The sequence below is a fragment of the Hoplias malabaricus genome, chromosome 3 (assembly GCF_029633855.1).
Source record: "Hoplias malabaricus isolate fHopMal1 chromosome 3, fHopMal1.hap1, whole genome shotgun sequence".
Lineage (NCBI taxonomy): Eukaryota > Metazoa > Chordata > Actinopteri > Characiformes > Erythrinidae > Hoplias > Hoplias malabaricus.
In genome coordinates, this window is record NC_089802.1 from 47,754,199 (window position 1) to 47,774,114 (window position 19,916).

At 40.9% G+C, this 19,916-nt stretch overlaps 1 protein-coding gene across 2 annotated transcripts in view; it reads right to left on the reverse strand.

Moving 5' to 3' along the window:
* Positions 1-3,618, reverse strand: part of rap1gapb (RAP1 GTPase activating protein b) — a 73,101-nt gene extending 69,483 nt beyond the window's left edge. The window contains exon 1 of one of the 2 annotated variants that reach the window (XM_066666140.1): positions 3,364-3,618. The gene's annotated coding sequence lies outside the window, so the exon portion shown is untranslated. Of the gene's footprint in view, positions 1-2,000; positions 2,099-3,363 lie in introns of those variants that run through there. The other variant, XM_066666141.1, reaches the window with a different exon arrangement.
* Between the last annotated feature and the right edge of the window lie 16,298 nt (positions 3,619-19,916).

The following is a 19,916-nucleotide window of genomic DNA, read 5'->3' on the forward strand; positions in this document are numbered from 1 at the left end:
AGCATCCTTGGCCTCGAATGCCTCTGCTGAAAATACACCTCGCCTAAAGCCTCAAACACACTGAAGTGTGCCCTTGTCCTTAAACATTAAGAACTCCTGTGACTAGCGGATTTAAAACCTTCTATGCTAACATATGAGGAGACTGGCTGGAGGCTGTGGGGTGTATGTTGGTGTGTATATGTTGCATGCATGTGCACATATTTAAATGTGTGTAAGATAGGGACTCAAAATTCTGAGAATAACATGTAAATACAAATATCCTGAATTGTCCATGTACATATCTGTCAATGCTAATAAAAATATATATAGGGGGTCCTCGACTTACGACGTTGATCCGTTCCTACGTCGCGTCGTAAACCGATTTTCGGTGTAAGTCAGAACATACATACATACTGTACATAAAAAACATACTGTAAGCACTTATCCTATCCTAACACCTATGCAAACACAGTAATTATCAAAAAACACCTCGGTCCCGAGCTGCCTAACCGTGTATTCTTCCGCCGCGCACACCAAACACGAAGTTCGCGTTACGACGTTTACGACGCAAAACCACTTAAGTCAAAACAAGACTTTATACAGTAAATGGGAGATATGTCGTAACCACGAAACATCGTAACTCGGGACTGAAGTAACCCAAGGACATCCTGTACATTTGTTAAAGCGGCATATTATGCAAAACTCACTTTTTGCATGCTTTTGTATTTTAACTTGGGTCTCTATAAACACTCCAAACGCAGTCGGAGTGTTTAGTCAGTTGAAAGATTTTGGTGTCAGGAATAATATGCTTCTACGAGTCTTGGTTGGCCCCTTTATTGTGATGTCACAATAGAAAAATTTGCATAGAACCACCCTGGCACCATCCCTCACCTACATAAACATTGGATGGGTGGGGAGTGGCCAGCAACAGCATATTTGCATAAAAAGGACAGAGCCCTTAAATGGCTCATTCTGGAAGGGACTGAAACTGGCAAGAATAGAGCTGGTGAGATCTCTTTATGTGAGAGTGATTTTGTTCAGAACTTCAAAAACATGTTTTGTATAACCCATAGACCTATTCTAACTTGTTTAAAAAGAGGTATAATATGTCCCCTTTAAATGTACATACTGGGACTATATATCTGTATATTATTACCAGATCAAAAATATCAATCAATTCTACACATACCAGCATGATAACCAGTGAATACTTAGTGCAGTTTGAAAGTGTATGCATCTGTATATCGATACATGTCAATTTCTAAAGGCACACACTAACCAATTAATGAGAAAAACAATCAATTTAATTCAAATACTGTGATCAAACACATTTTACACTCAAGAGAAATTTTGCATTCCAGCAAAGCTCTAGCTCTCCACCAAGTATAATAAGGAAAGTTAAATAAGGCAATCTCTATAGTAAGAACTAAATTACAGCTTTGCTGTACATGACTTACATTCAAAAGAAGCTAATTTCAGGGCGTTTTTTTTGCCAGAGGTAGAAATGTTCTGTAAAAAAACACAGATAGATCAATTATATTTATTAAATAAAAAACTGCTTATCTGTATAATTGCCGACCTTTCTATGGATCCACTCTATTATTCCATGGGTCCTAAAACCCAGAAATCATAGCAGACCTTTAGCCTTGACCAGTTGCTAGATTGAGCTGTCGGGAGTGCTTCCCTATCCAGTGGGAAAAAAAAAAAAAATCACCAAAGCCCCATTACACTGGCGAGGTCACTGAAAGACCAAACAATCAGCAAATAGCTCCAGGAACACCAGCCCTCAGTGCCACCTCAACAGCTGTCCATCTCTTTTCATACACATTCCAAGCAGCACTGTGAGCCCCAAGCAGAAAAAGAAAAAGGAAGATAGAGAAAAAGAAAATAAAGAAAAGGAGAGAGAGAGAGAGAGAGAGAGAATGAAAAAGAACAGATGGTGAGGGTGAGAGAGAGAGAAAGTAAAAGAGGAATTAAAAGAAAAATGTATAGCAAAAAGGCAAGAAAAGGAGGAAATCTACCAAGCCGTTGCTTATCAGCCCAAATGTATCGCCCTTCCTGACTTCCTGCTTTAATGAATTGTCCACCGGGAAAACACAGTCTGGTCTGCTCCCTCCATGCGCACTAAAGATACAAACACTTCTGGCTACAGACACGTTACACAAGCAATTAAGCCAACACAGGACTGTGTTTGTGCAGGATTTCTGTCAAGACAGAAAGGAAGAGTGGGATGGCTTCTACTGGAGAAAAGCAAGGCCGTGCACTGAAGCTGTGCAGGAACTGATGTAGGAAAAAAAGAAGAAAATGAAGGTTGTGCAAATGTATATATACATGCTATTCCAATCTATTGCTAGAAAAAAAACTATCCCATGTCAAGGCAGATTTACTGACTTGTTTGTTGACAGGTGCAATCGGGTTCCTCAGATGTTTTGCCATCTACCTGAGTGTATGACAACAATCATGAAAGCACAGGACATTTGGAGCACACCATATATGACTATATTCATTACACAGATCCAGACTAGCCACAAGTGCAACACTAAGCTAATGCCATAGTGCAATATTAAGGACCTGTAAGACCATGAGTTGCAGGCTTGAAGTCCTCTATTAAGCTTTGGTTAAGAACACCTTTGTCCTCTCTGAAGAAAGTGTTGCTTCAAATTGTATTGACATAAATTAAACATATCACATCAACACAATTCTTGTCAGGTCTAATGGGCGACAGTTGGTGCAGTACAATTACATATGTGAAACTAATGTACCTATCTGAATTAAGTAAATTCATTCATTCATGCATTGCCTGTAACCGCTTATACAGTTCAAGGTTGCAGTGGGTCTGGAGCCTACCCAGAATCACTGGGCGGGAACACACCCTGGAGGTGGCTAAGTAAATCCAAAGCTACACATTTTTTCCAGTGCATGTGCTTCAGGATTACTGAGAAACAGCCTTGTGAAGTGTGTCATACTCTACCTCACTGACTAACAGACAGGTGAAACAATAAAGATAAAACTATTGACCAAAATATATAACTGACCTGAGCAGAAAGAGAGTGTCATATATCAAATGTGCTGACTGTTCCGAGGCATTGATAATAAACCTAACCTGGATAGAGACGAGAATCAACATTGTAAACTGTTTTAGCCTTTTTTACCCTTACATAAACAACAGGCTGTGTAAAATAATGTTCTAAGCTCGTTTTTAAAGAACACCCCATTATTAGGCTACTCCCAGTGAGGGAACGTGCACGGGTTAATGTCCAGCGTTTGTCTATTGTAAGAAGTTCAGTTTCGATTTTAATCTTCTTTGTTATTTTATTGATGTTTAAAGCATTTCGCAGTCCCTTTGAAAGAAAAAAAAGCGTATAACGGAAAGTTCTCTCCTACCTCCAATGCTGCGGGAGCTCTCAGAGGCGGATGCTCAGCTTCACGGTGACAGAGGAGAGTGTGTGTGTGTGTGTGTGAGTGCGTGCGCGCGCTCAGGTGCTGCCCACCGCACGCGTTTCAGGGCGAGGATACTACACTTCACAATCAAAGAGGGACGCGACAGTGTTTTTAAAACGTCGTCTTCTTATCTTTACCCCACAGCCTGAGTGTAAACTCGTCTCCTTTACTGGCGCTGAGGACGGGTCTGCGCTCCGCTCTCCTACTGAGACAGTAGTACTGTAGTAGCTGCTGTAGCTTTGTTGTAGTAAACCTCTCTCTCTCTCTCTCTCTCTCTCTCTCTCAAGGCTGGCCGGTCACGTGCTCTCCCTCGTGAATCGTCACTAGCTCACACAAGCGTTGGTGGTTGTAACGCTGTTGAAGTAGGTTATCCAAAAAGCATATTTTAAACCACGAAAATGCTATATAAGGTGTCATTTGAAACTACAAAATGTCCCGGAAACTACAAAATGACTTATGCCATCCATATAATCCACTAGAATACCTACTGCAAAACTCTAAATGCCTGACTGCATGTTTTCCCGCCCTAGTTTATATGTAAACAGGCCGAGGAGAATCGACGGAAATATTTACTAGTTTATTTAGTTTATTTACAAGTTACTCGTGTTCCTAATTTATTGCATATTTCACATGCACTCTAAGTAGAACCTTAATCGGATTCATCAAATTAATTTAGTTTAATTACGAGCCTTAGATGTTACATAATGTCCAGCAATAAGCAAGAAATAAACCAGTCTCTGTTTATTTAAATCTAAATTGGCATTCATGTTACAAATTCGTTTTAAATTTCAGCTGAACAGAACATTTGTTTAAGCACACAATAACCACTGTATTTCAACATTAATCCAGTCATTTAACACTCTGGCTACTTATTGATTTAATGTAATTTGTGACATGCAATAATGAGCTGTGTAATGAAGGAAGAATTATTGATTTATTCATTGTCTGTAACCACTTGATCTTGATCAGGGTCAGGGTGGGTCCAGAGCCTGTGGAATCATCATGAGGCCCATGCAGGAACACACCCTGGACAGGGCACCAGTGTATTACAGGGCATCACACAGTCATCAAACCTTTGGACTATTTTGCATGTTTTGCATGTGTTTATGGATTGTGGCAGGAAAGAGGAACACTGGGTGGAAACCCATGTGGACACAGGGAGAGCAGGCCAAACTCCTCAGTGGCAGCATAATTGCATAGCAGCACTGTACTAAACCTAGAATCACTTCAGTATGTTTAAGAAACAATCTTCTTGGGCATTAGAAATTATATCTGAAACCCTTAAATAAAATGCCATATAAACTGTACAGTTGAGCCTTAAGAACCATAAAGATCTGCCTCATATAACTGTCAGGTTTTTCAACATTAAAGTGACATTAATTTATCCAAGTATATAAACTCAAGGAAAATAGCTGTAAGTAATAAGACAATAAATTCTAAAAAAAAAAAAAAAAAAAGAACTGAGAAGATCTGAATTGCCAGACTGTGACACTGATAGAATACCAGCAACCTTGCAGCCTGTACAAGACGAAGGACAGCCAGCCTCATCCCAGACATGCAGAAAAAGAATAAAAAATAAATTCACAAAATCTACAGATATATTCTACAGGACTACCACACTGAAGTCTAGCCTAAAACTAACCGGTTGCATGCTTTGATGTTAGGCTACATAATTTTGGTTAAAGTATAGGTAGAGCATTACAAATAAATGTATACTTACGAGAAAATAGCCTAGGAATTAATTCTGTCTGGTGGTTACTCCAAATTATTCTTATGGCAATAACTGCAAATGCTTGTGGCTTTTAATGTATTTCTGTGGTTTCAATTCCACCCTGACCTGCAATCATGTTTTCACTTGGTGCTCGTGGCCTTGCAGCCAAAGAGTAAAGAAGTCTATAACTACCACCCACAAGAACCTATTATTAATATGATTACTGACTTCTTTTCTATTGTTGGCTGTGTTGCAGCATGTATAGCATAATTAGCTCATATGCATTTTTAACAGTAATTAGAAACCCAGTGAGAGTGTCAATTCCCTGTTGGCTCTGCTACTGTAAAACACACACAGACACACACACAAACACACACACACACACACACACACACACACAGGAGCCTCCAGAGCTGACGGCTCATGTCATGACATCAATTACCAAGCAAGGTTTACAGCTGTCATCACTATAGCCTCATTATTTAAGGTTCCTTTTTTAAGTCAGTGCTATAAATCTGAGGTAATCTGAACTAAGAGGAGTTAACTAATCATTTAAAAACGGCATCTGGAATTCACAATGTGTGAAAATGACTCCAAAATGACCTCGAATTAGATCTTTTTACACTGACTTTCATTGAAACTTAGGAAGGCCTTTTCTTTCCCTTTAAAGTTAACATTTTAGAGATACACAAATTAAGAGTGTAATATTTAAAGAGAGACATTGTGGCAAAACAAGTAGTGTTACTGCCATACAGCCCTGGGGACCCAGTCAGCAACAGCAGGCAGCTAGCCACCAGTCAGCGACATTGAGGACGTTCGCCCCCAGCCCTGTCCCCATTAGGCAGGTGGATTGGCTGTGTGAAACTGTCCACAGGTTTAAGTGTGAGTGATTGTGTGATGGACTGGTGCCCTGACCAGATTGTGCTACTATCTTGCACTCAGAGATTCCAGATTGGCTCTGGATACAATATGAGACCCTGATCAGGATGAGGCGATTACAGAAGACAAATGAAAGAATGAAAGAAGGAATGAGACTAAATATATTTAACAATTTTTTGTTATAAGTAAATGCATTATGTATTTAAAATCACAAAAACATTATATGATTCATAAGCAACGGAGCAGAGAATTGTTTCCCGGAAGCTTACTGTAAGTGAATTAACAAGGATGAGAATAACTGAAATATGCTGTTACAATGGTGAAGCTAATAGTTGAACAGAGAACACTAATGCAATTTGACATTGTTCCAGAAATGTCGCATCATAAATGTCTCTTCAGTGTGTGATTCCGTGTTGTGCTTGGGTGTCATGGTCTTAACATACTCAAAAAGAAAAAAAAAAGTGCAATTCCGTGTCTTAAACAGTGCCTAAAAGAAAGTGTTTTTATTGTCAGGATACTTTAGAACTAATACAGGAACAAACTCTATGTCCAAAAGTCTAGTATCCAAACCAACCTGAATAGTAATGTTAATACATTTAGGGTGGCACAGGTGATCAGTTGAGTAAACACAGATATTATCATTTAGAAAGCTATTGCCAATATACTAGGACATTTTAAATTAGCTGCCTCAGCCTGAGCATCTGCAGCCCAATGCAAAGCGCTGACAACAATGGTGTATTAACGCCCCCAGTATTGGGCAGTGGTACAGTACAGCTCTCTCTCGGGTGATATCTAATATTAGTATCAGTATCATTAGTATTAGTGATATCCAGAGTATCATTGGGATGAGCTTTTGTGGCATTGGTGACCCACTAATGCTCTTTTAATTGTTTAGATATTCAGCTATTCAGATATTTGAGTAATCTTTCATTGTCTGCAACGGCCCATCAAGTAGAGGGTCTCAGTGGGTCCGCTAGGCAGTGCCAGTCCTTCACAGGACGACACACACTCACACATTCACACCTATAGATACTTTTGAGTAGCCAGTCAACCTACTCAATCATGGATTGTGGGAGAAAACTGGAGCATTCTGAGGAAACCCACGCAGATACAGGGATAACACACAAAACTCAGTAATAGTAATCAGTAATGGACAATTTCAGTCTTCAGGAATTAATTAAAAAACCTGTTAGACTTTAAGAAATGCTGCTGTTGCTGCTGTTGTTCCTTGTATTAAGCTAGACTTTGCTGGAATTTGTTTTGGAGAGAGGCCTAAATGATTCAGTAGCATAATTCATCCCCAGAGAGAGAATACCTTTGCTTTCTCTAGCAGCTTGCCTCCTACATGCAGGTAATTTTTGGAGCAGTGTGTGGGTGGTCTACTCATGATCGGCTATCATAGAAAGATCAATACAAACCTGCAAGATGGATCCTGCAATGAGAACCTGTTTCTATAAAAAGCAAAACGTTCTAATGAAACAAGGCAAAATAGAGAGTTAGAGAGAGAGAGAGAGTAATCAGCTTCAGAAATCCAATAGTGTTAGACTTTGTAGCTAAATACCAATTGATTTTTCTGAGAGCTTGTTTTTTTAGAGAGAGGTGCTAAAAATCTTCAAGAAGTCTACCTCAGCCTTTGAAGAATCCAACCCAATCCAAATACCAATTATTTATCTGATTTGATCATCCATTGAACATTGAATATTTATTCTACCTCAGTAGTGCATGCCTGCCTCTAACCTTGTCCTTGAGATTGCTTGATGAATTCTATTTGTTGTACGTGCACAGAGGTGAGTCCATCACCACCACAAACACACATCAATGCTCTGCTGAGACTGGTGCATTCCTTTCATACACTTAAACACACAAATATGGCTGGATGGAAATCTGTTTCTTTCAAGCAGGTTCAAGAGGTTACTGAAATGCCGACATCCACACTGTGAGAGTGTTGAATGAATAAAACGAACTGTGCCTCTACAGCAGCCCACCATGATACCGCAGCTTTACTTTGGCTTGTCAAAACGCTACAGCTTCCCACAGACGTGACAGAATCCTTAATATCCAGCTGATCACATGACCTGAGTTAGAGGCATCTGAGGGCAGCTAAAAAACATGTAGATGTCTGGACAGTAACGGAGTTGAGTGATGCTGGGGAAGTGTCAGCTCTGAGAAGCAAGGCGGAGTGATTCTCAGCCAAAAGCCTAGGCTATGTCATTGGCTCCAGTGAGTGGTAGAGGGGAATGAGAGAGAGAGAGAGAGAGAGAGAGAGAGAGAGAGAGAGAGAGAGAGGAAATGGCATTAGAATTTATAGGGCTCACTGCACATTTCTCTCTGAGCTAATAAAGATGCCTGGCAATTCACTGTCAGCTCTGCCTTTTACACTCTGTCCTATGATTATGATTTAGCCTGAAGGCAAGAATTACACTTTATAATTTACAATGAAACACATCTTTTGGCTTGGATTGATGACAGTGTTGGTCCACTGAAACACATTAATGATAAGAAAGGGTTACAGTGCTGGGGAAACTTGGACCTGCATGTGTCTTCTCACGTTTTCAAGGTACTGCTGATCATGCTGACTGTAATCATCCACAGGATAAGATGTAAAATATACTATGCCAATCCAATAGTGCTTTACATAGGGTTCCACCCAACTCTCTTCCTACCTGCAGCCACAAAATTCCTCTATGTTTGAACATTTAAATCCGACATCTAACCTCTATGGTTTCTGTAGCCGTTTACGATCCGGTCACCAACCAGCTACCCTTAACAACTAAGGTAACTTGCCCCAGCCCATGAGTACCCAACCCATGCACTGCATCGCTAGCTCTTCACAGGAGTCATCAATTAGGCACCTCCCCTCATCTGTGTTTCACAGAATTAAGCCCGCTACACATCAACAGTGAAGTCTGGCGTCCCAGACTCATCCCCGCCCCGAGCCACAGAGCTACCATACCCTTACCCATCAACAACCGTAAATCCACATTGGCCTAGCCTAGCCCGACTGGCACCATTAATGCACCACCACTTCCATGTAAATTTTATGTGATACACCACATAAGCTCACTTGCCCTGTCCTCCACTTACCTAAAAACACACCTCAGCCATTCCAAGTCTACAGTGTATTTCTACAACTAATCTATTCTTTACTTATCCATAACCACTGACTACACCTTTTAGCTGTTTCTGATTACTCCTTCACAGCTGCACTTAGTTTTCTGTTCCAAAATGACTGGATGTAACAGAAAAATCCACTGACAATCAGATGCCAAGTCTGATAAATAAATATTCATTCATTGGTTATCTGTAACCGCTTATCCAGTTCAGGGTCCCAGGAGCCTACATGGAATCATTGGGGGTAAGGTGGGAATACACCTTGGATGGTGCGCCAGTCCTTCACAGGGCAACACAGACACACACAAACATTCACTCACACACTCACACCTACGGACAGTTTTGAGTCACTAATCCACCTACCAACATGTGTTTTTGGACTGTGAGAGGAAACCGGAGCACCTGGAGGAAACCCACGCAGACACTGGGAGAACACGCCACACTCCTCACAGACAGTCACCCGGAGCGGGACTCAAACCCACAACCTCCAGGACCCTGATAAATAAATAAATAAAATACATTAAAAAAAAATTAATTGTGTATTAATTTGCCCTAAAATACGCTCTGGTAAAACAATACCTGGCGCAGCAGGTAGTGTCGCAGTCACACAGCTCCAGGGACCTGGAGGTTGTGGGTTCGATTCCCGCTCCGGGTGACTGTCTGTGAAGAGTTGGTGTGTTCTCCCCGTGTCCACGTGGGTTTCCTCCGGGTGCTCCGGTTTCCTCCCACAGTCCAAAAACACACGTTGGTAGGTTGATTGGTGACTCCAAAGTGTCCGTAGGTGTGAGTGTGTGAGTGAATGTGTGTGTGTCTGTGTTGCCCTGTGAAGGACTGGCGCCCCCTCCAGGGTGTACTCCCCGCCTTGCGCCCAATGATTCCAGGTAGGCCCTGGACCCACCGCGACCCTGAATTGGATAAGCGGTTACAGATAATGAATGAATGAATGTAAGTTTTAGAGGTATTTAATGTTTATTGTCTGGTAAATGGAAGCATATGGAGTGCATCTGTAAGCATATTTCATTAAATATCCCTCGTCCTCATGGCATTGTTACAGTTTTTGAAAATTCCCAGCACAAACAAAATGCCCTGTTACATGCCCTATTATACTTGTCTGGTTCCTTTTCAAAAGGTTATTTAAAAAAAGTGTATTTTCACTGCTTTGATCAGCTAGAATTCCCCTGGAATCCTAAGTGGAATAGATTTGTAAACATATAAGAACATATTCTTCAAAGATCTTAGAATTCCTTGAAGGCATAAATAAGAAATTCAACTGGATGAGTAACATTATAGCAATTCCTGTACTGCTCCTCTTTTAAGGGTTTATGAAAGATCTTAAAAGTAAACTGTGACTGGAAGTGGTCAAGACTGTTGTTCTAAAGCTAAACACTGATGTCTGTAAATATCTAAACGTGCTGTATGACCAAACATCTGCGTGAACCTTCTTGTCCAGTAATTCTTCTAAATTTTTTAAATTGGTATTTCTTGTTCTTGCAGCAGTGGTATTTCTTTTTCTTGAGCAGTAATGGCCTCTAATGTCCTAAAAAAAACAGACTTTACACTGGACACCACAATCTATCTTTGTGGATTTATTGAATTTTGCCATATAAGAAAATTAATGTGTTTAGATCCTTATGTTGAATAATTAGTTCTGGGTCAGGAACACCACTGTAACTCATGCCAAATGTATTGGATGGGGCTGTATCACACAAACAACACACTTCCACTTCTCCACAGTGCAATGCCATTTTGTTTCATGCATTTCTATGATGATTAATATACAACCTGTGTGTGCATAACAATGGGTGCCCCTTAAACTAGATGAGTTCACTGATTATAAGAATTGCTTACAAAACTTTGGTGAAATAGTACATCTTATAAAATTCTTATGCAAGATGATGCCTAAAATGGCAAAAAAAAATCCACTTATAACACAAGTAATGAAGTAGCTATCATCTTAAATGATGCAAGGGACAGCCACAAAGCCCTGGTCTCCTAATCATCTCCTTTTTATTCCATCTTTTGTCTGTGGTTTGTCTTCACAGTTGTTAAATTGTCAGCTGGGAATGGGAGGCACGCACTGAAGAAGTGTGGGCCACATAGCACACTTTACAGTGACCCATGATCTAACGCGAGAACAAAGGAGCCACTCAGGTTTCCTAATGAGTTAATTGGACCAATAAAAACGCTGTAGAAGGGTTAACAGTCTTCAAAGCTATAGCCCAGGCATCAGAGCATAGCAGTTCAACACTCAGCAAAGACCTGATTTTACACAAAGCCTGCTCACTCGTGGGGAGAGACATGAAGAAGAGTGAGTGAGTGAGAATGTATGGGTATGTGAAGGGGGGGGGGGTAGAGAGAGAGAGAGAACACAACGATGACGTTCATATGAGTCACATAGAAAGTCGTCTTTTTGCAAAGACTCACTCATGGAACAGTGTGTCCTACAAATGGAGAGTATTTATAGATTCTACAGTGGAAATTGCCATCAGTTATGAAATGGAACAAATAGTAAGGCTTATATATGTGATAAATACACCACAGAATGTGAACACAAACAGAAAGTGTGCAGAATATCTTCAGGGTGTTATATAAATAATAATCTTTTGGCAGTGTGTAAATCAAGGTTTATAAATGTATCTTATATGAATAAAAAATGTGTTGTTATAGGAGAACAGCTGATCCGGAACTTAGTCTATTAAGATTTAAGTACTCTATTGTCTAACACAATTAGCTTCGTGTCTTCTCAGTGCAGTGTAGTTAATGCACATCACAACCACATCTGTTCATTTAATCAGGTTGCTATTCCATCCTCAGGTTACTTATGTACTCTGTATGCATGAGAAATGCCCATGTTTGTGGAGAAAAAAAGAAGATGAAGCTGGTATTGTTTCAGAACAATGGGTCTAACTCCCTAAAGCCCCAACCAGAACATCACGATTTGTTTTTGTTCTCATTTTTCTACTCCAGGTGCTGGATGAGTGGGTGATGGTGTGAGTCCGTGTTGCACTAGCAAGCTGCTCAAAGTCAGCTCATTCCTTACACCCAGTGATTCTGTGTGGGATATAATGTTTGGTCAGGATGAGGAATTAGGAATATGTGTATATTTAAATGAATAACTTACATTTAAAGTCTTTAAAGAGTTTATAAAGATACCAGGTTTTATTTACCTGAGGTTCTTGGGTATTGCTTCTACTTTTTTCCTCTGACAATTGAAAAGAATTCCAAGAAAAAGAAGCAATCTCATCCCATTTCTTTGGACTCTACCTCATCTAGGCTCCAGATCAGATTCAGATTTTGGCAGGGGTCCTCATACAGGATTAACTTGTGTATTTTTTGTTACAGTGAAACCACAATACCTTGTTAAATGGCAGTGTTATAAAATGTACATCTGTGGCAAATTGCTGCTATGTTTTTCGAGAGAAACATCAGTGGGTCAAGAACCTAGAGTGGGCCGGGCTGTTTTGAACAGATGTAAGAGCCTGCCACTGAAGAAAATAAAGAGAGAGAGAGAAAGAGAAAGAAAGAAAGGCAGACATATTGCTAGTATGCTGAAACCTTACCTCACTTGCCACCCCCGTACTGTATCACCATGCATATGCATGTGCATTTCCTTGTGCATGCATGCTCAAACACACACACACACACACACACACACAGCAATAAAGCTTTCATTCCCAGGAGCCTATGAGAGTGGAAGAGTGGAGGAGTGGAGCATCTGTCTTTGGACAATGGACTGTTGGGATCAATACATTCTCCTCTAATCAGCTGCATCAAGAAGTGTGCTCGCTCCTGTAAGGTCTTCAGAGAAAAGACGTGGCTGCTCAGGCTTACATTTGGATGCTTGTGAACTCAGCTGGCGTTTCCCGCCAACTACACGCTAAATGGGATAACTGCCAGTGGAACCTTTCCTGTCAGTTGCAGAATGATGGTGGATATAGTACTGAAAAGAAAAGAGTGCACAGCATACAGTTTTTTGTATGCATGTATGTGTGTGTGTGTGTGTGTGTGTGTGTGTGTGTGTGTTTGGGAGTATTTGTGTAATGGACACAAGACTAACAGACGGACAGTCTGAATCAGAGGACTGAACACACACTGCTGTCACACCTAAGTCACCATGGTAAAATCTGGACACTGTGATCACAGAGGAACTCAGGGCCATCACACTGCTGTTCTGTCAGCATAAGATTTAGATCACAGTTTTTTCAGTTGAGAAGCAAAAACAGCCACTGATACACTCCTTTGTTCCCTGTTTTATACAATTCCTTTTTCAAATAAAATCTCATCTTTTGTAGCCATGCTTTCATCCACAGAGAAGGGCTTAAACCAGAAGTTATTTTTTAAGAGATCTATAGTGAACCATTTTCTGAGCAGGAAGCTAAGGACCTGTATTCATTCATTCATTGTCTGTAACCGCTTATCCAATTCAGGGTCGCGGTGGGTCTGGAGCCCACCCAGAATCACTGGGCGCAAGGTGTCAACACACACTGGAGGGGGTGCCAATTCTTTGCAGGGTGACACACACTCACACATTTACACTCACACACCTATGGACATTTCTGAGTAGCTGGACTGTGGGAGGAAACCAGTGCAACAGGAGGAAACCCACGTGGACACGGGGAGAACACACCAAACTCCTCACAAACAGTCACCCGGAGCAGGACTTGAACCCACAACCTTCAGGTCCCTGGAACTGTGATTGCAACACTATCTGCTGCCACCCCCCTGTATTTATTTATTTATTTATTTATTTATTTTTGACTGGAAATATGTTAGACAATAGATTCATGAGACGTGTAAGATCAGTAGACCTCGAACAAACAAATTGTGCACCTCTTAGAAAGAACAATTGGCACACATCATTATGATCAAACAACAGACGATACAAGTACAGGCAAGGACAAGGTGCTGTACAAACACAGCAGATTACTATCATTTAGAAGAGTGCCTTGGACACAAAGGTCAGTTAGAAATGGTCAACAGAGGACAGAATTAGAATAAAACGGACCAGAACAAGAACACAATAAAGATCCAAGCTGTAAAAAAGTTTTTAAACCCTGTTAAAAATATTCTTATTATATTTTGTATAGACTGTAATCGAAGATATGCACCAATAGGCTGTTTAATGTCACTGTTGCATTAATAACGCTTAATCTTCACACACTGAGCTTCCTCTGAAAATATTCTTTTTATTCTGTTTATGAAATGTTCCTCTATCCTCTATTTGTTTATTTATTTTTTGTTATCATCATTGCACAGCTGCACAGCAGTACATCAAAATGTGCCCTCCACGTGTAACCCCTCCATAACAGCAAACACACACACACACACACACACACACACTGATAAGAGACAATGAAGACACTCACACCTGGACGAGCAGGCAGCCACCTCAGGGTCCAGAGGGCATTTGGGGATGAGATGAGTTGTTCAAGGGCACTTCAGCCATGGGTGTTGAAGGAGATGAAAATGATGCTCCTTCTCCCAATTCCTATTTTTCCTGCCAGTCCATGTGTGTGTTCAGAATGATCCACAATGGAGATTGTTTCATTTCTGGTCCCTGACTGTATGTAAATGGACCAGTACAAAATACACACGAATAAAAATAACCACTTTTATTCTTTGGTTTGTTTCTAGTTTTGATGACTGCATACTGTGAAACATAGTGAAGACTATTGACTATCTGGAATAAAGAGTGTAGCTGTGGAAAGTGGGCACCAATGTGTTCACCTGGTAAACTGAGACTGCTCATTTAAAAGAGCTTTGGCTGGCACCAGGAGGCTATTCAGCTCAGTGCAGTGGTGCTATGAGAGGAAGCAGTGTACTTAAGTCTCCCTCAGGGAGCAAGACTGAGGCAGACCAGTGACAGTCCTGAATAATGAATCCCTCCCTCCTTCTTTCTCCTTCTCTCTCTCGCTCTCATTCTACTTTTCACACTATAATTGTAGTCGTTCCCCACCTTTCCTCTCTCTCTCTCCTCTCAAACATTGCTGCATGTGCAGCTACTAATGTGGAAATATCTTTTATTCTCCATCTTCCATCTTTTTTTTTAACCATTTTCCCTTCAGTTCCTGCCTCCATCCACAGAGCTAGTTTGCGTGGAGAGCCTTCTAGGAAATCTATGGCAGATAATTAGCTGAGCAGGAAGATTACGATCCATATTTGTCACTCTAGGCTTGAGGCAAGCTCGACAAAAGATGGTTAAGGCACAATCGGTCTAGTGCAGAGAAATCCTTATCAGTCTCCAGGCTTTCCAGCTTTGCTGCCTGCTAAAGGCTCTGGATGAGAAACAGCATGAGTCTGTGGGTACTGTCCCACGCATTGACATACTTGTGTTTTTTTCTCTGAATATTTGACGGAATTTCATTTTCGAAAAGCCTGCTTAGAGGTGCTTCAAGGCTAAAGCATGTCACACACACACACTCAGACAATACACCCAGAGATCCTTCCACAACCTTTCAGAATTTTCCCTCTGTCTGTATTCACTGAACTCCAAGTTGCATTGTGCCGCACAGGGACTGGTATTTTTACTCTCAGCACTGTTCACATCCTCCTTACACATGCTGCCTACCTCCAAAAAAATGTTTGTTTTCCTTATGGGAAATGTCTGAAACGTTGCCTTTCTGTTCCAGATTTACACTTGTTAAGCGTCTTTGTTTGTTCCTCCGAGGCTCTAGTCTTCTCTCTATTCCCAAACTCTGATACAGACTCGACTCATGTTGCAACACATCCATATGCATCACCGTGGGTGGAGCTGTCGGTCTCTCTGTCTGTCTCACACATCTCATTATGGTCCTCAGTGCTGGGTGTGACCTTGAAAAGCCATCTCTCCAGTGGAAAGAGATGTCCTTGTGTGACTTTGGCTGCACACTGCAAGTGTTCTGGCACATCAAAGCCAGGGAAAGGGATTGTTGTATGATAATAAAAGGGTAATTCAGCTTGAATGTATTTACAGCAATATCGAGTGAAATTCACCCAGTTTGTATGTGTTTGTCCACCAGGGACAGAGATCCAAGATCAGATAATGTCATGTGGTAGAGCAGATCTATGGTAGTGGAGCTAATGCTACTTAAATATCTCTGTCCAAAGGTTTCCACAAACCTCCAGCATTTCCTTGAAAATTAAATCTGCCTCTACTCCGATAAGACATTACCCAAGTGCTGAAACATTGCCATGGGGATTTGATTGCATTCAGTCCTGGGAACATTACATAATGTTGTCAGATACAGATGTTAGATCATTATTTCTGAAGCCCAACTGACACTCATCCCTAAGGTATTAGATGGAGATCCATCAGTCCAGAGAATACAACTCTACTGCTCCACTGGGCAATGCTGGAGATCTATAAACCCCTCTGCTCCACAGAATTCTATTCCATATACAGTACATTTCTTGGGTTCACCTTGAAGTAACTTCTAGGGGCTTGACCTTAGACAAGAAACTGAATAACTTCCAACAGAATCTGCATTCTGTACAAGCCAATGAATACACCATAAGGCTGTGGTGAGCAGGCCTGGATGACCAGGTCAGAGGTGGGCATGATGGACAGAAAGACATCAGACCTACGTGGTCTTCAAAGCAGTTCTTTGAAGTGAGTGCACATCTGTCCACACACACCATAGCTACACATACACTGGTCTCCATAGTAACAGCTGCTTGTCACTGACAATCAGGTTTTAAACATGTTCTGTCTTCATCTGTGTGTCCTATAGTTTACCTCTGATTTATGGTCCTTTTCGGAATCATATGAAACTTCATTCTGAAACACTCTGTACTCTAAGAGTTTGACTTATTTGTAGTACAGAGCTTGTAATCAGCATGCCATGCCCTTGAGCAAAGCACTCAGTTTGTACTGCCACAATAATTAAAACCCAGCAAGGTGAGCAGACTGCATAAACAGTGGCTCATTCAGAGCCCTAGGCCGATCACACAAGGACAGCCCCTTTCTCCCCACCACAGGCTACATAACACCATCACCAGCATCACTAATGTTGTAACATCATGCAATAAGCCGTTTCATTCAATAAATATTTATCTAGCTAAGCATGTAAATGTAAAATATAGATTTTCCTTCAAATATTGTCCCAGAGAAATGTTTCTTAATGGAAGGACTGTGGTGGGTTTGGAGTCTACCTGGAATCATTGGACAGGAGGCAGGAACACTGGCCCTAGTCTATCGCAGGGCATATGTTGGGGACACTGTGCTTTTTAAAATGTTTTTAATTCTTACATAATACATTTACAATTTTATGGTTGTTTTTTTTTTTTAAATAACACCAAGCCTATAGATATTTGTGTATTAGTGACTGTGCTACTTTGGGAATCATTTTTAGGCATTTCATGGCATTTGGGAGATTTTTTACAAGAGCAAATTACAGTTCTGATCACATCACAGAGGTAGGCTAAAGGAGGAGGACTGTTTTTAGCATAGAATACATTCCCTGTCCAAACCCTAGACTGCTATGGGGAGGGCTGTAATGTTACACACTACACTTTACCAGCTGAGATGCTACAGTAATAATATTCAGTGTTTAATGTAAATAATATTAATAAATTCATTCATTATCTGTAACCGCTTATCCAATTCAGGATCGCGGTGGGTCCAGAGCCTACCTGGAATCATTGGGCGCAAGGCGGGGAGTACACCCTGGAGGGGGCGCCAGTCCTTCACAGGGCAACACAGACACATTCCCCTCTCCTACGGACACTTTTCAGTCTCCAATCCACCTACCAACGTGTGTTTTTGGACTGTGGGAGGAAACCGGAGCACCCGGAGGAAACCCACGCAGACACAGGGAGAACACTCCAACTCCTCACAGACAGTCACCCGGAGTGGGAATCAAACCCACAACATCCAGGTCCCTGGAGCTGTGTGACTGCGACACTACCTGCTGCACCACCGTGCCGCCCCAATATTAATAAATAAATATACAAATAAATAAATACATTTTTAATGTTAAAAAAAAACAAAAACGCAAGTGTCCCCAAATTTTTTGAAATGTAGCAAGTTGGCTGCTTATGTACACAAACCAGACTTTCATGTGTCAGAGTCTTGTCTTAGTCAAGGTCCACTGACTGTTTTAAAATGGTGGGGAATATCTCTGATGAATCTGTTTTATTTTTTCCAAACTATAAAAAATAAAACTAAATGTAACACTAATGCTGTTACGGATGTCTCATATTTCCCCATCCAAGCTCCCGTCAGAGCTCAATACTACAATTTGCAACAGCTGTCTTGATGAATCAGTGCATTTCCGCAGCAGCTCTCAGTGTGTTACCACCCCGAAAGGTCAGCATCTGATCCACCGTCTATTGTCCTTCTAAGGTGCATGAAATTGGAGGCCAATTTTCTCCACCAGAGAGAGGGGGGGGGGTGGAGTTTCAAACAAAGCCCCCAGTTCTTCCAGACAGCATTAGAGCTGATAGCTCACTTAACCTCAGCTCATTCTCTCAGACACAGCGAGAGAAAGCCGGATGTGTGATAGGGATGGTGCATCTGCTGCAGTGATTGCATTAGACATGCTTCAATAAGAGCGACCCTGCTGGTGAACTGCATTGTGCTCAGAGAAAGCAACAAGGCTGACCAAATTAAAAGTGCTTAAACAGAGCAAAACACTGAGCTGTTTTCTTCACAGCAGCTCTGCGCTGCATAAACGGATAAGTTTAAAGGTATTTCGCTAAGTCTGGTCTATCCTTTTAGAATAATCTTTTTTCAAGAGACATTTTACAGCATGTCCCTCTTTGAAATGGGCCAGAAGCTTTGGGTTATGTCCTTAGATGAAGACTAAACACATTTCTGCATTTTCTGAATGTAGATGCTTGTCTTAAACAAGTTTGGTGTCCTTAAGTACCTAAGGTTTGTGCTGGAGCTGCTGAACCTTATGTAATAGATACATTTTAAAGGAATTTTTCATTAATTCATTCATTCATTATCTGTAAGCGCTTATCCAGTTCAGGGTCGCGGTGGGTCTACCTGTAGTCATTAGGCGCAAGGCGGGAATACACCTGGAGGGGGCGCCAGTCCCTCTTTTAAAGGAACTTGCTATACAAAATGTTATGACAATGACGCGTTAGCTGAGAGAACTAATTGTAAATGTGCGTTGTGAATTCTTATATCCAATATGACATGTGAAACCTGCTTTTATTGTCATTGCAGAATGGTACAACACTAAGACTTCCTTATTAAACCCATTCATACATTCACATATAAATCTGTGTCATTAGGTTGCATATTCTTAAGAGTATGTATCCTTTTCTGATGTAACTTCCTGAGGAAGGAACTAACCTTCTTAGACTTTTATCCCTGGGGTGGCCAGAGAGTGGTCAAAGTTATTTTAGGGGTTCACAGACTATGACAATGAATATTCAAAAAACACAATCAATTGCAAACAAAATATTTAAAGGTTATAATATTTTCATAAAGTACAAGCTCACAGGAGATAGGATTTGTGTATGAAATTTGCTTATTAACAATATACAAATGTAGAATAAATGTAAAAACACAGATGCACACAAATACCCACGCAATTTGTCTATTTAAAAACTAGCAATGATGCCATCTTGGAATGAACATAGTGCAGAGCTTAATCAAGCAATCACTAAGACTAAGACGTCTGTCTGACTAAGTGTCAACCTACCTAGTGCTCAGCTCAGAAGAGCGCAATTCTTCGGTTGTGGTGAGGAGTAGAACAATGTTTTACATAGTCATCAATGTTGAGGACATGTGCCCTCCTTGACTCAAAACTGAGAGTCATCTGTTAATAGCCATGTTAACGTTATCTTGAAACTCGTGAGTGAA